A 16,388-nucleotide genomic window follows, 5' to 3' on the forward strand; every position below is an offset into this window, starting at 1 on the left:
ATCTTCATAGTTATTCAGGTTAGAATCTTTACAGTCATCTTTCCTTCCTCTTGTTTGCACCCCACGTTTAATCACCCATTGGTTTTATTTTTGTACCCTCTCTCCAGTCTGCTTCTCCTCCCCACTATTTTACACCCTCCTTATCCCAAATCTCAGACCCTGATTGCTCTCCTATTGTGCTAGCCTCTACATTGTTCTCCCTGTCTCCTTTCTCTTTCCTTTCCAGCTCATGCTATACTCTGCCACCAGATGGTTCTTGTAAACTGTAGCTCTGGTCATATCATGACCCTGTCCAAATTCTCCAATATCCTCTGCTGCCTACAAAATAAAATCCAAACTCAGAAACAAAGAATTTAAAAGACCTTTCAATATCTGGCCCCAACAATTTTTGTAATGTTGATTCTGAATACTGAGATATCTTTAACCAAACTATACAACTTCTAAGTATCCTTCCTTTTATTATTTCCACTGCCCTAAAGGTCTTTCCCCAACATTACCACGGGTCCAAATCCTACACGTCTTTTAAGGCAAAACTAATATGCCATTTCCCCCTACTATGCCTTCCCTGATCCCCCGGCTGCAAAATAATCTGTTCCTTCGTTCTTTGAGTTACTTGTAAGCTCACCTCATCTCCCATATGGACATGTAAGCTATCTGAGGTCAGAAGCTACACAGGTTTGTTATTTGTTTTTTGTTTTGCTTTCAACTCAGTATCCCCTATGACACTGCTTCACCTCTATCTGTAAGACGAGAGGTTGTGGGGTTTTAAAATAGAAATTTTGGGGGTCCCAAAATTGGGGGTGTGGGGGCTGGAAACATGCATTAAAAATATGTTTTCTACTCAAAATGGATTAAAGACCTAAATGTAAGGCCAGACACTATAAAACTCTTAGAGGAAAACATAGGCAGAACACTCTATGACATAAATCACAGCGAGATCCTTTTTGACCCACCTCCTAGAGAAATGGAAATAAAAACAAAAATAAACAAATGGACCCAATGAAGCTTTAAAGCTTTTGCACAGCAAAGGAAACCATAAACAAGACAAAAAGACAACCCTCAGAATGGGAGAAAATATTTGCAAATGAAGCAACTGACAAAGGATTAATCTCCAAAATTTACAAGCAGCTCAATATCAAAAAAACAAACAAGCCAATCCAAAAATGGGCAGAAGACCTAAATAGACATTTCTCCAAGGAAGATATACAGATTGCCAACAAACACATGAAAGGATGCTCAACATCACTAATCATTAGAGAAATGCAATAAGGTATCACCTCACACCAGTCAGAATGGCCATCATCAAAAAATCTACAAACAATAAATGCTGGAGAGGGTGTGGAGAAAAGGGAACCCTCTTGCACTGTTGGTGGGATTGTAAATTGATACAGCTACTATGGAGAACAGTATGGAGGTTCCTTAAAAAACTAAAAATAGAACTACATACGACCCAGCAATCCCACTACTGGGTATATACCCTGAGAAAACCATAATTTAAAAGAGTCATGTACCACAACGTTCATTGCAGCTCTATTTACAATAGCAAGGACATGGAAGAAACCTAAGTGTCCATCAACAGACGAATGAATAAAGATGTGGCATATATATACAATGGAATATTACTCAGCCATAAAAAGAAATGAAATTGAGTTATTTGTAGTGAGGTGGATGGACCTAGAGTTTGTCATACAGAGTGAAGTAAGTCAGAAAGAGAAACAGCAAAACAAATACCGTATGCTAACACATATATATGGAATCTAAAAAAAAAAAGGTTCTGAAGAACCTAGGGGCAGGACAGGAATAAAGACGCAGACGTAGAGAATGGACTGGAGGACATGGGGAGGGGGAAGGGTAAGCTGGAACGAAGTGATAGAGTGGCATGGACTTATATATACACTACCAAATGTAAAATAGATAGCTAGTGGGAAGCAGCTGCATAGCACGGGGAGATCAGCTCGGTGCTTTGTGACCACCTAGAGGGGTGGGATAGGGAGGGTGGGAGGGAGACTCAAGAGGGAGGAGATATGGGGATATATGTATATGTATAGCTGATTCATTTTGTTATAAAGCGGAAACTAACACACCATTGTAAAGCAATTATACTCCAATAAAGATGTTAAAAAATATATATGTTTTCTAGGCAAATCTTATGCACAATGGAGTTTGAGAACTGCTGCTCTATGACACAGTGCTCTGCATAAAGTACATACACAATAAATACTTAATACATGAATATACCACTACATTAACTTCCTAGCTGGTCCACGGTATATGTGACCTCTCTTTTAGATTATATCCTATTGCCAGATTAATCATCCTGTAGTACTAAAACTCTTGTTCAGAAACTTACAAGGATTTCATTTTGTTTACAGAATAAAGTCCAAACTCCTTAGTGAGACATTCAAGGACCTGTCTAGAATCTGCCCCAAGCCGACCTGATCATCTCATTTCTCACTAGACTCCTTGAATCATCCTTCTCTCTAGACTAGAACCTTGCTACTCAAAGTGAGGTCCTTGAATCAGCAGTTCCAGCATCCCCTGGGAGCTTGTTAGGAATGCAGACTCTCAGGCCTCACCCTAGACGTACTGGATCAGATTTTGCATTTCAACAAATCCTCAAGGATTCTTATACACATTAAAGTTTGAGAAGCACAGTAGCCATCTTACTAACTGCAGTTTTCCAAACCTCTTCTCCAGTCTTTCCTTTACCTAAAATGCCCTTCCCCACATCAACATTCTATTCAAACTTCCAGATGCTGTTTAAATGCCATTTCTTCCATGAAGTCTTCCTAGATACCTTAAACTAGCAAAAAATTCTCCTGTTTCTGTCTTCATAAAACATTACATGTAAAACCAATACTATTGTTCCACAGATTTACATTATACATTCAGAGATGTTTATCTTCATTTTTCCTCAATTTTTCAGTTGTCAGTGACTGGCAACACCTGCACTGTTAATAAAGGCAGAAAGTCTTAAAGATCTGGCAAGAAATACTTGAATATACTTGAGGAGAGGCCCCCACAGCATCCTGAAGTCTTCTGTACAGTGAACAGACCTTTTGTAATGTGAATAATCTCCCATTTCAGTTTTGTAAATTCCAGTCTCTTATTAAATATATTAGGTTCCTTAGACACATGGCTTAAATTGCCACTTGACTCTCAAGCATCTTCACAGGTACCAGCAATATTTTATTTCTTAAGCCAGGTGGTGGGCCCATGGATGCTTGTTTTGCTATTATTCTTTATACATGTAATTATATTTGCCTTTTTTATGTGTGATATACTTCATAACAAAAAATGGTAAAGGCTTCCTGAGTAAATTTCTTATAACTGAGTTTGTGGAGAAAAGAACATACCAAACCACAAATTGCTGATAAAGGTAATTGCTAAACATTCCCAGAGGGGGGAAAAGATGTCTAAATTGAATCTAACCCACAGAAAATTAGATTAAGCTGAACTTCTTTCTAAAGGAGCTACTCTGGGGTACAATTGCTCCCATCTTTGTCTCTGTTCTGGAGGCCTCTTAGGAAGATGACACACACTAACACACACACACCCCCCAGAGAGAATTTTGTAGGCTGAAAAGAACAAAGGCTTGGCTCACCGGGGCTGAGGCACATGGTCTCATTTCCTGGGGTGATGCTTATCACATGAAAGGTTTGCACTCCAGAGTAGACATTTTTGGTTTCACCTGAGACATTGCAAAAACAATGGGTCTTGGAAAGGATCCAACAGCTAAATCCTTCAGGGGCAATAGCAGTCTCAGCCAACCGTGCCTCAGTTTGTTTTACAGGCACATAAAATGCTCAGTTGGAGAGAAGAACCTATCAAAGATGGCAAACAGAACAGGCAACTTGGGTGTCTTGGATAACATGTTTTTAGTATGACCTTCCCAGTGTAAAAAGCAGGTTCTGAATTTCCACTCTGAACTATGAGATCTCAGAATCCAGTTTAAATCAGGACAAAGTCTGGAGTAATAGCTTCAAGTTTGCCAAAGATACTGTGAGAAGGGACAAAACCAGATAGCGACTGTTAGACAGGGAAGACACAAAACGGTGATGTTGTTTAAGTGTTTTACAAGGATTGGGGGTCATAACCATGAAATCCTCAGCACATGCAAAAGTCAACTGGATAACAAAGAAGCTTAATCATCTTAATGTGGCATTTTAATGATGCCACTGATTTGCTATGCCAATTCAGAGATAATGAGGCCCTAATGCTACAGATGTTCAGCCAGGCTAAAAGAAAGGGTGGGGGAATGGGCTTTTCTAGCATGTCATTTTCTAAGTAACCAATTAAACAAATTGTGAAAGCATCTAAATAGTTTACCAAGTTTTGACAGCTGTTAATAGGATTTAGAAGCTTGAAGCACTAAAGAGCAAAATGGGAGATATATGTATTGTAGGTATTTAGTCTACAGAGTTTGTTGCTATCACCCAATATAGCACAGACAGATTAACTAGAACAGTTTTCCTTATAAAATTAATGTCTGTACTCCTTTCCCACAATGGCTTCTTTGTATTACGAACAGGAACACTGAAATTATGGGTCATTTTCATTTTCTAATTTACATTTTTCTGTGTAAAGTGAGAAGGGAGAAAAACCAATTATATTTTGAGAACTAAAGAATATGAAGTTTTGGGGCTTCCCTGGTGGTGCAGTGGTTGAGAGTCTGCCTGCCGATGCAGGGGACGCAGGTTCGTGCCCCGGTCCGGGAGGATACCACATGCCGCAGAGCGGCTGGGCCCGTGAGCCATGGCCGCTGAGCCTGTGCGTCCGGAGCCTGTGCTCCGCAATGGGAGAGGCCACAGCAGTGAGAGGCCCGCGTACCACAAAAAAAAAAAAACAACAGAATATGAAGTTTTAGTATTTTCTAATCAGTAAAATTATAAAGTTTCAATGAAAACAAAACTTTTGGTCATTGATTTATAGTATCCATTATGTTTTCATTTTTCTCTTCTTTTAAAATTTAAAATGATAGACATCTAGTAACTTTAAAACAATTATTTTAAAATTAGGAAAAACTTGGAAAATGTGAATCAGACTAATAAGAGATAAAATATTGATATCTCAATAGCGATGAAATAAGAGGTAGCAGTTTGGACAATATTTAATTTGGTTTAAGTTCTCATTAAAACGTATTCTTATCAGACTTTTAAACTTGCCCTTAAAGAAGCTAAACTGGTAATCAGTAAATCATGTCACTTCAAATTCAAGAGCATTAGCATGAAAACATGAAGAAAGTTTCAGCTGCAAAGGAACCACCCTCAATTTTACTGACATTAATCTTTGTCTTATTATCTGACTATCAAATAGCTCATTCATTGCCATAATAGTAAAAATAATTTTGCTTAATAATTTCAGTGCGATTCTTTGCTTCTCCCTTAGAACAAGAGGAGATTTATTACTTTTAACAACAGGAATACACTACATATCAGCAGTAGGTATGGTTACAGCTGATCAGTTGGGCTAAGCTCTTCAGCTATCATCAGGCCAGGTGAATTCTTTGAGTTGTGAGGACTGAAAAGCATGATGTGTGGAAGTTCCTTCTAAACTATAAAAAAGTATACAAGTATATTTTTTCATTTTTGTCCATTATAGCTATGAATTTTTCTATTGATCGACCTGTGTATTTATTATTTTATATTTATATTTCTGAGAAAGAACTGTTATCCATTGAAAAATATTGACTGAAAATGCGTTTAAAGAGGTTAAGGTTTTGGATGTTGCCTAAACATACTAGAGATAGACTAAAATATGTACCTGGTAGATATTTCATTTATAAATCTAGAAGAAAAAACTTTCTTCTCATTCATAATTTTCTTGTATAGAATATTCACTCTATCTTTCTCTTAACAGAGTTCAATTAAAAAAATTTAAGGCATAGGGCTTCCCTGGTGGCGCAGTGGTTAAGAATCCGCCTGCCAATGCAGGGGCCATGGGTTCGATCCCTGGTCCGGGAAGATCCCACATGCCGCGGAGCAAATAAGCCTGTGCACCACAACTACTGAGCCCGTGAGCCACAACTACTGAAGCCCGCGCACCTAGAGCCCGTGCTCTGCAACAAGACAAGCCACCGCAATAAGAAGCCCACGTGCCGCAACGAAGAGTAGCCCCCACTCGCCTCAACTAGAGAGAAAGCCCATGGGCAGCAACGAAGACCCAATGCAGCCAAAAATAAAATAAATAAATTTTTTAAAAAATTTCAGGCATATTAAAACATAATTCTTAGAAAAATTCAAAAATTGTCATCCAAATACAGTTAAATTGGTTGAAAACATTCTGACTGTCACAACACCAAACTCAGGATGATGGGTAAGGGAAGGAATGAAAATGTCTTCTATATATATGCAGAGCATAAGTAGTTCTTGGTATACATAGTACACGTATGTGTTATGTCAACTGTACAACAGTAACATGTTTATTTCCCATATAGATCAGAAGCATCATCAAGGCAGGGGCCAGAACCTAGAACTTTTGTGTTCCCTAGAACCTTCCAGAGGGCCCACTTATCGTAGGTATTGAATGAATAAATGAATGAATGAATGAACTCCTTGGGCAGCCTGAACCAATTTTTTTTTTTTTTTTTTTTTTCCTGTGGTACGCGGGCCTCTCACTGTTTTGTGGCCTCTCCCATTGCGGAGCACAGGCTCCGGACGCGCAGGCTCAGCGGCCATGGCCCACGGGCCCAGCCGCTCCGCGGCACGTGGGATCCTCCCGGACCGGGGCACGAGCCCGCGTCCCCTGCATCGGCAGGCGGACTCGCAACCACTGCGCCACCAGGGAAGCCCAAACTTTTTTTTTTTTTTTTTTTTTTTTGTGGTATGCGGGCCTCTCACTGTTGTGGCCTCTCCCGTTGCGGAGCGCAGGCTCCGGACGTGCAGGCTCAGCGGCCATGGCTCACGGGCCCAGCCGCTCTGCGGCATGTGGGATCTTCCTGGACCGGGGCATGAACCCGTGTCCCCTGCATCGGCAGGTGGACTCTCAACCACTGCGCCACCAGGGAAGCCCCTGAACCAATTTAATGATAACAAGAAGGCCAGCCAAGGAAGAAGTCAGTCAGTTTGCTGTATCACCCCCCAACTTGTCTACAACAGTCTGAAGATGAGCTGTAGTATGTAGAGTTTCTCCTCATGATACATTAGAGAAAGTCCCAAGCCCTACAGTGATGATCAGTTTTCCAGATGATTTCTTTGCCTGGCGTGGTCTGGCTTCAGCCCCTCCTACTCTGCTACTTTAGAACAGGATGCCACTGACCAGTCCCTGCTTCTTGAACCTCTTCCCTCACTCTATTCATTCCTGGTTCTATTCCTACCTAATTTATTTTCCATGTTTACTCCTCTTTCTCTGCCTCCTAGGTGTGAATGGTCTCCAGGGGTCTGTTTCTTGAAGCTTTTGTTTTTTCACTTTACATATTCTCCTGATCCAACTTTTTGTTGCTAATGACTCCCAAATCTTTATTTCCAGCCATTTCTCCCTGCTGAGCCCAACAGATACTTCCAATCACCTCTTGGATTTCTTATACTTGTTTCATACTCAACTTGGCTCACTGTTTCTATCTTCTGTACTTCCTTTCCACGTCTGCTCCTCCTATGGTAGTCCCCATTTTCTTCTCTGTGTAGCCACTCCTTGATGTCAATGTCTGTATATCATTCCACTAGCGCCCTTAATATTTAGCACTCTGTTGGGCACATAGTTCAGCGACTGCTTACCAAATGAACAGAAGGAAGGAAAGAAAGAAGGCAAGGAGGAAGGAAGGAGTAAACAATTATTTGTTCTTTGCTTCAAGTACAAAATTAAGGTTGGAGATGTTTCCAAAATATTCCACAGGTTGTAATTTTGCCTAAGGCTAGCATCTTAGGCCACAGCAGAAGAAAATAATAAATTGTATTTCTAACTTAAAGTATATCAACCAGACTCAAAGGGTATAAAGGATTCTTGGAAGAGAGAAAAATGAATATAAGGCTTAAGAATTAGAAGATTCTTGCTCTTTTAAACATTAAATTAATTAAAACAAAATATGTACAAAATAATATAAAATTTACCATCTGCTATATATTCTTTGGACTTTTCTTCTTCTCTGCTTCCTCCATTCCCCTGTTTTTCAAATAATGGAATTAGAGCACTAAGAAACAATGGAAGGAACTCAGCACTGACTTGTCCTAGGTGAATGTACAACGTTAAAAGCACATAAGGGAATGAGCTATCTTGTCACTGGAACATGCTCGTCCCTGGGGGTAAAGTGTAACTGCTTAACAGCTGCCCAGTGACACACTTCAAGAATGCAAGCAAAACTGCATCCTAGCCCCACCAGAAACTGTGGAGGGAATATTGTCTGGCAGAATGAAACGAGGATGGAATCTAGGCAACAAACTGTAGTACATGCCCCTTTCTATTTAAAAAGGCAACTTCCAATGATCACAAATAGAGGTTTCTAATAACAGTATTCAAATAGCACCAGAATGGGCACTAATAATTATAAGGAAGGAACAATACCATATTTCACTCTTATTTTGCCCACAGAAAATAGGTTTGAATATCTTTTTTTAAAAAAGTTCTGATGAAAGAGCATGAACTTTGGAGTATAAGACAGAATCTAGGTTCAAGCTGTGCTAACTAGTTGTGTGATCTCAGCAAGTCACTTGACTTCTGTGAATTTTCTTATTTGTGCAACAGTGATAACATCTACGCCTAACAAGGTTGTTACTGTAATTAAATTAGGCAAAATAATGTATATAAAGGCCTAGCATATTAGCTGAGACATAATATCTTTGTGACCTTGGAATCTAGATTCGATACCAAAAGCATGATTCATAAATGAAAATTTCTTACAACTCAATAATGAGACAAATAACCTAAACTGAAAATGTTAAAAAGATCTGAATTGACATTTCACCAAAGAAATTAACCAAATGAACAACAGGCAAAGATATTCAACCTCATTAGTTATTAGAGAAATGTAAATTAAAACCACAGTGAGATACCGCTTCACACCCACTAGAATGGCTATCAGCAAAAAGACAGACAATAATGAGTGTTGGCGAGTACGTGGAAAAAATGGAGCTCTACCTAATACATTGCTGGTGGAAATGAAAAATGGTACAGTCATTTGGAAGAAAAGTTTGGCAATACAGTAGGCAGCCTTCTGAAATGGCTCCCAATAATCCCTGACTCCTAGTATTTGTATCCTTGTGTAATCTCCCCTTGCATGTGGGTTGGACGTAGGTGATTTGCTTCTAATTAAAAGAACATGGCAAAAGTGATGGGCAATCACTTCTGTTATTATACTATAAAAGAATATGACTTCCATCTTGTTCTCATTCTCTCGTGTGCACGCTCATGCTTCTCATGAGCTTCTCTGATGAAGTAAGCTAGACAGCTCACGTGGCAAGGAACTGAAGGCAGTTTCTGGCCAAGCTACAGTGAGGAAATGAGTCCCTCAGTCCAAAAAGCTTCAAGGAACTGAATTCTGACAAGCACATGAGTGAATTTGGTAGTTGATCCTTCCCTACTAAAGCCTTCAGATGAGACCACAGTCTGGGTCAATACATTGATTGCAGCCTATAAGAGACTCTGAAGCAGAGGACCAAGATAAGCTGTGCGTCTATTCTTGAGATAATAGCTTTGTAATGTTTTAAGCTGTTATGTTTTGGGGTAATTTGTTATATTGCAATCAATAACTAATATAGAATGTTTCTTATAAAACTAAACATAAATTTACCATACAACCCAGCAATCCCACTCTTAGGCATCTGCCCAAAAGAAATGAAAACCTATGTCCACACAAAGATTTGTACACAGGGCTTCCCTGGTGGCGCAGTGGTTGAGAGTCCGTCTGCCGATGCAGGGGACGCGGGTTCGTGCCCCGGTCCGGGAAGATCCCACATGCCGCGGAGCAGCTGGGCCCATGAGCCATGGCTGCTGAGCCTGCGCATCGGAGCCTGTGCTCCACAATGGGAGAGGCCACAACAGTGAGAGGCCCGCGTACCGCAAAAAAAAAAAAAAAAAAAAAAAGATTTGTACACAAATTCTCATAGCAGGATTATTCATAAAAGCCAAAAAATATGGAAATAATCAGAACATCCATCAATTGGTGAACTAATAAACAAAATGTACTTTATCAATACAATAGAATACTGTTCAGAAATAAAGAGGAACAAAGTAATGGTACATGCAACAATACAGATAAACTTAAACAAAAACATTATGCTAAGTAAATGAAGCCAGAACAAAAGAGTACATATTGTATTACTCCTTTTATATGAGATGTCCAGAAATGGTAAGTCTATAGAGACAAAAATCAAATTAGTGGTTGCCTGGTGCTGGGAGTAATAATGGGGAGTGACTGCAAACAGGTACAAGGAATTTTCTTAGGGTGACAGAAATGTTCTAAAACATGGTGCTAGTTGCCCAACTCTGTAAATTTACTAAAAATCGTTCAATTGGACACTTAAAGGTATGTAAATTATAACCACACTAAAGTTTTTTTTTTTTAAAGAACACTATAAGGATTAAAAAAAAAACCCAACAACTGATAGCCAGCTACACTGATACTGACTGTCTCAAGAGGGGAGAGTTTAGCAGCTCATTCACCAACTATTACAAGAAGCATCGTGACAAGTGTAGCTTTTGAGCTATGATTAAACTCATATGACGAATCCTCATAAGACTATCTTTAACTCCTTTTGTTCTTATGTAACTAATTCCATGCCCTTTGCAAAGAATTAAATAAATTTTTTGTTAAAAACACAAGTTGTATCTGCTACTTGGCAGTAGGAAAGAGGCTAAAACAATCAATGTAAGAGTTGGCCTCACAGAACATCTCCTATAGTTATCCACTTCAGAGAATACCTAAGTAACTACTGATTTTTGCTCTCTTTCTAAATTGTACTAAAATCCATAAAGATCCAGATTTTCTAATTGTATTAGTTCTTTGTCACATTTTGTGCTTTTATGTCTTTTTATGTCTCACTTTCTATTCTGTTAATGGTTTAGTGTGCTTTACTAGGCTATGACTATTACTTAATTAATGAGCACTGTCCCTGATCTACAAGTTAGCAGTGGTACAAAGCACATGGGGAAGCTCTCTGAGGGTTCACTCAAGAATGTGAGAGTTTAGTTCTCCCATAAGAAAAGAAGAAAATAAAGAGTTATCTTTTCTATATAATCTAAGAGAGAGAACTAGTACAACCTGAAGGACTAGAACCGGAAAATCAAGTTAATGGTGAGTAAGAGTTCATACAAAAATGCCAGAAATAGTTCTGGGCTCCAAGTAATGAAAAAAGGTAATAAAGGTACATTAAAGTGGGTGAGAAGTATGGCCAGAAGCCTAGAGTGACTTAAGAGAAGCTAATAAAGAGCCTTTCCTATTTTCTCTAGGGCTGCTATGAACTTCTTTGAGGAGTAACAAAGGGTAACAAAGGCATGACTGGGAATTCTGCCTCTGCAGACGCAGGTGCAGAAAAGCCTGGTTCTAACAAATCCCGCCAACGTTTTTAAAATGCCACCAGACTGACTAATATAGTGAACTATCTACTGCGATCCCATTTTTACTTATTCAGTTGACATAATTAACAAATCTATTAAGGGTAAGGTCGCAAATTACTTTTAATTATTAAAACATGGATTTCCATATGTTACTGTTTAGACAGCATCACTCACTGAAGAATATAGTTTTCAAGACTGTCATTTCTGCAACCTCGAATCTAGATTGAAATGCAGTCGGTTAAAAAGCAGATTTCAACCAGGCAGCTGAATGAGAAAACATCTGGACCTACCAGTCAGAATGAGAAAGGTCACATGTTAAATACAGACAATCTTGTTTATTGGTGTTTGAAGGTTATACACCAAGGGCTGGATTACCAGAGTCCTCCTTTAGCCCTGGCTCTGACATCTTCTTTCATCTGCTCTGTGTGTGACACTTTAAAATCCAAAGTTTTAAAACTACTGCGCTGTCAGTCACTTCCAAATGTAATTTTCCTAATTCTAAGCCTGAATACTATGTCAACCTATTTGCTAGACTGCTGGGTATCAAATGCTGGAAGAAACCACATAGAATTGTCAGGGGCAGATGATGTCTATTCTTTTAAAAACTGTTTTCCAAATTGCCACCCAGCATTTTTCTATGGATGAAGCACTTCCAACATTCCCTATCAAAATTAAGAAAAAAGGAAAGGCTTTTGAATCAACAAGGAATACAATTAAAAGGTTGCCTAGGATAGGGTTCAGGCTGGTGATGAAGTAAGGGGGATTGTGCCTATTTCATGATTTTTCATAATTAGTATATATTATTTTATACACATACAGAAATGAACCAAAATTGTTTATGTTAAAAGCATAGAGACCATTACAAATAAACTATAACAAAAACAGCGAAGTCAAGAAGCTTAAGACTTTATACACTTTGGTCAGGGCTTTTTCATCTTTTCTGGGTTGTGGCCCTATCTCTTTGAGAACTATACTGTACGTAGAAAAATGTACATATAACAATAAACACAAAATTTCACATAGTTTTGCGAGGTTTCTCAAACCTTGAAGTATCAAGTTTGTATTAGGCCGTTAAATAGGTTCAGCCTTAAATTGAAGGCTCCTTATGTTATATTTTATATACTGTACATGACAGTGGCTGGTCTTCAAATTTTTTGCTCGAGTACTCTCAAAAGAATTTTGAAAAATTATGTTTCTCCCTTGTATATAGTGGACATTAAGTGGATATTAAGTTGACATCTGTAATTTCTTATCATAAGTTAAAAGTTTTTAAAACAAAAACACATTTTTGTTCATTGTAAATAATGACGGTGAAAACTGTTATTGCACCCTTTCAAATGGGTGCATATGGAATATAAATAATAGTGATTTGATTTACTCCCTCATAAATTTAAAAATACATAAATAAGCTTTAAAAAATGAGAAAATTTCTCCTTGAACTTCTATTTCCATTTCTCTTTTCCCATAGAATTTTACCTTTATGTGCTAGTCATTTATGCTTGAGTCTTCTCTTGCTCATCCTATCATATGTCTCTACAAGGAAAACAACTATAAATAAAAATAAAAATATTTTTATGAAATGCTATGTTAAAAATTCTTTGGGATTGAGTTATCATTACAATTATTAGCGTACAATTGATGAAAAAAATATATGTATGCTATAAATCTGGATCAATAATTATTAAATATAAAAAGTAAAACTTGCTGGGAATGTACCTCTAAATGAGATGGATGGAGGGGGGCAAGCATTTATGAAACTTTGATAAGAGGAATTATCTAATTGACCCTTTATTTGGCATCCTGGAAATATTTACACTTTAGGGCAAAGAAGTAAAATTTGGGATGGGAGAGAGAGGTCCCTTTCTTTTACAAAGTGGAAAAGGATCACTGTGAAAAGGGAGGTGGGAAAGAAGAACATCAAAGACAACAGCCTTATAGGGGAGACCTGCTTCAGGAAAGGGAACATAATGAAGGTGAAGACCTGGAGATTGATTCTCTTAAAATTATCCACATCCATGTAATCCTTGGAAAGTCTCCCCATATCCCAGTTTGAAGAACACTGCTAAAGAAGACCTCAAGGCCAAAATGTACTCACATGTTCTTTTTCACTTTACTTAATCAATTGACAATTATTTAGTGAGCACTTGGGAACAGTGCAGGGGATGAATGGATAAATGGATGGTTGGATGGAAAGGCAGAAAGAAAAATGGGTAAATATTTAGCATTTACCGTATACCTCAAACTTCAGCATAAAAGAAGAATGAGATTAAAAAAGACTGTCCTTGCCACGTCATCAACTCTTTGGGATCAATGAAGTAGAGTAAGACTTCACCGCAATGCAATATGTATTGATATCAATTTGAATATAACAGGATTGGTGATTGCCTCCAGCTGTTCGCTCTTCTTCCCTTCTCTGATAGGAGCAAGCTAAAATTCTTATGTTATGGGATTAGGTAGGAAGTAACTGCCTCATGATTATTTGAGACTTTTAAAGTTTAATGTGTGGTCAGTTGTGTCTAGTCTAAATTTCACTGTTGTTGCTTTGTGCTTTTTGTAACAGTAGCTACCGAAAACCTCCTATATTCCATTAACTTTGTAATAATGTGACCCCCATACCTTAAGGATAAAATTTCTGGATTGTGCCTACTATGTTGTGGAGATCTCTCACTTACTCTTCTCCAACACTATTCTCCTTTGTGCAAATTACCAAACAAAAAAACCCTCTGACGAATCATGAAAAATGGTGACCTAGTGAGCCAGAACAGGATTTCATTCAGTCTTCAGTCCAGTGGTATGCTGGTAAATGCTTAAAAACCCACTCAGAAGCGGGGAAGGGCTTCTTTGTAGCATTTGCTAATGTCAGTGGTATAATACCACGGCCCGTCCCAAGCCATCAATGTGAAGTCAGCCAGCTCACAGAAAATTTAACAAGTGGTTATGAGCTGACTCTGGCACACGACTGGGACTGCTCATTTACCCCTCAGCAGGTGCATTCACGTGGTTACCAAACTGTACCAGGGTACACAATGGCCCGGTTCACCATACTGGATGCCAAACTTAGTTTGAGTGGCCAAACTCACTGGGCAAGAGTAGATGCTATGAGAGTTAGCGGGCACAAATGGGTGTTTCACACGTACTGCTAACCAACTGGACTAGAATCTACATTTTTTTAAATTTCATTCATCTTGCTTCCACCCCAAGGAAGCACCAGTACTATTGCTCCATGGTTAAAAGAAAGCCAAAGGAAAGGGAAAGAATCTTGGAAGACCCACTAAGGACAGTAGGCAGACCTATTTTTCTGTCAACTGTTACAACTGTACATTCCTTTTTCGCAGATGCCAAATATCTTCCTATAAGTTCCTTTTAGTTCACTGTGCCACTTAGCTTGGTTTTAAAAAAAAAAGAATCCGGGTGTTTTTCGTTTAAAAAAAAAAAAAGTCAAGGAGAGGTGTCTGGGTTTCATCACCAACAGAACTTACCCGTTTGACACAGTATGAGCCGTGAAGCCTCTCTGCCCATTGTGAGCACTTACAGAAATCCCCTGTGAGTGAACTTCTGCAGCAAAGCACTGCTGATTTTGTAAGATAACCCCTGCATCCCATGAGCGACAGGTCTTGATCTGGGCTTGAGAGATGTAATATTTTGATAAAAAGCGGCACTTCCTTTTGAAGCATGTATTTGCGTGTGTTGAGCAGTACCGCTGGAACCTCAGTGAGCGCCTAGGCGAGGCTGACAGTCTCTCCCAGCTCCCTCCAGACATAGACCCTCCTTCACATATCTAAATGTAGCAGTAATTAGCATCCATAAACCACAAATGTGGCTTGGTTTTTTTCCTCCCACTTTCAGAAGCATCAAAATAGTTTGTATTTCTCATGAGTGCAAAAAAGTTGTACACCTCAAAAGATATTGAGACCCTGACACGGAAAACTACTGGGGATGGGGGCTCTAGCTCCTGAGGGGGGGAGAATTATTTTTTCAGCAAACTTTCTAATTAAAGTTCTCATCTTTGACCTAAGCATCACACAAGGTATCAGCATAGAGAAAATTTAAGGCCTTCCTTTCAAAAAATTATCAGATTCAACTTTTTTCATGGAATCAGTCACAATCCTAACTCTTACACAAGGAGTAATTAAATAAATACACTAATTGATCACCACTGTACAATTAAAAAGAAATCTATTTCACATTGAGAATCAGGTATATCTGATATTCGATTGTAAAGATTTTGAAGATGAAGGGTGTAGTGCGCTGAATGTATCCCCAAAGTTCACATCTGTCAGGAACTTCAGAATGTGACTTTATTTGTAAATCAGATCATTGTAGATGTAATTAGTTAAGAGGAGGTCACCCTGGATGAGGGTGGGCCTTTAACCCAATGACTAGTGCTCTTATAAGAAGAGGAGAAGACATGCAGAGATATACTCAGGGAAGAAGGCCATGTGTTGACAGAGGCAGAGATTAGAGTTGTGCTGTTACTAACCAAGGAACACCCAGGATTGCTGGGGGCCACCAGAAGCTAGAAAGAGGCAAAGGAGGATTCTTTCCTAGAGCCTTTTAGAGGGAGCATGGTGGTGCTGACACCTTGATTTGGGACTTCTACGCTCCCAAACTGTGAAAGAATAAATTTCTGCTGCTTAAGTCACCCAGTTTGTGGTAATTTGTTATAGAAGCCCTAGAAAACTAATACAAAGGGTAAATGTGCAACTTAAGCAGGGCAAACAGCTGAAGCTGATGGATATTGAGATATATTGTGTACTTTTTGCCCAGTAGTAGCTCCAGAAAAAACTGCCAGTGTAAGAAGGAAAAGATGGTGTTTGGTTGTTAGGAATGCTGAAAGATGGAAGCCAGTATCATGTTAAACGCAGGGTGTTGATAGCCAAATTCATATTCCCTAATTATTC

General features: G+C 38.8%; 1 protein-coding gene across 1 annotated transcript in view; it reads right to left on the reverse strand.

The window, feature by feature from the left end:
- Positions 1 to 16,388, reverse strand: part of IKZF3 (IKAROS family zinc finger 3) — a 61,440-nt gene that overhangs the window by 27,981 nt on the left and 17,071 nt on the right. The window lies entirely within an intron of this gene.

This window comes from Lagenorhynchus albirostris, chromosome 20 (assembly GCF_949774975.1).
Source record: "Lagenorhynchus albirostris chromosome 20, mLagAlb1.1, whole genome shotgun sequence".
NCBI classification, from domain to species: domain Eukaryota; kingdom Metazoa; phylum Chordata; class Mammalia; order Artiodactyla; family Delphinidae; genus Lagenorhynchus; species Lagenorhynchus albirostris.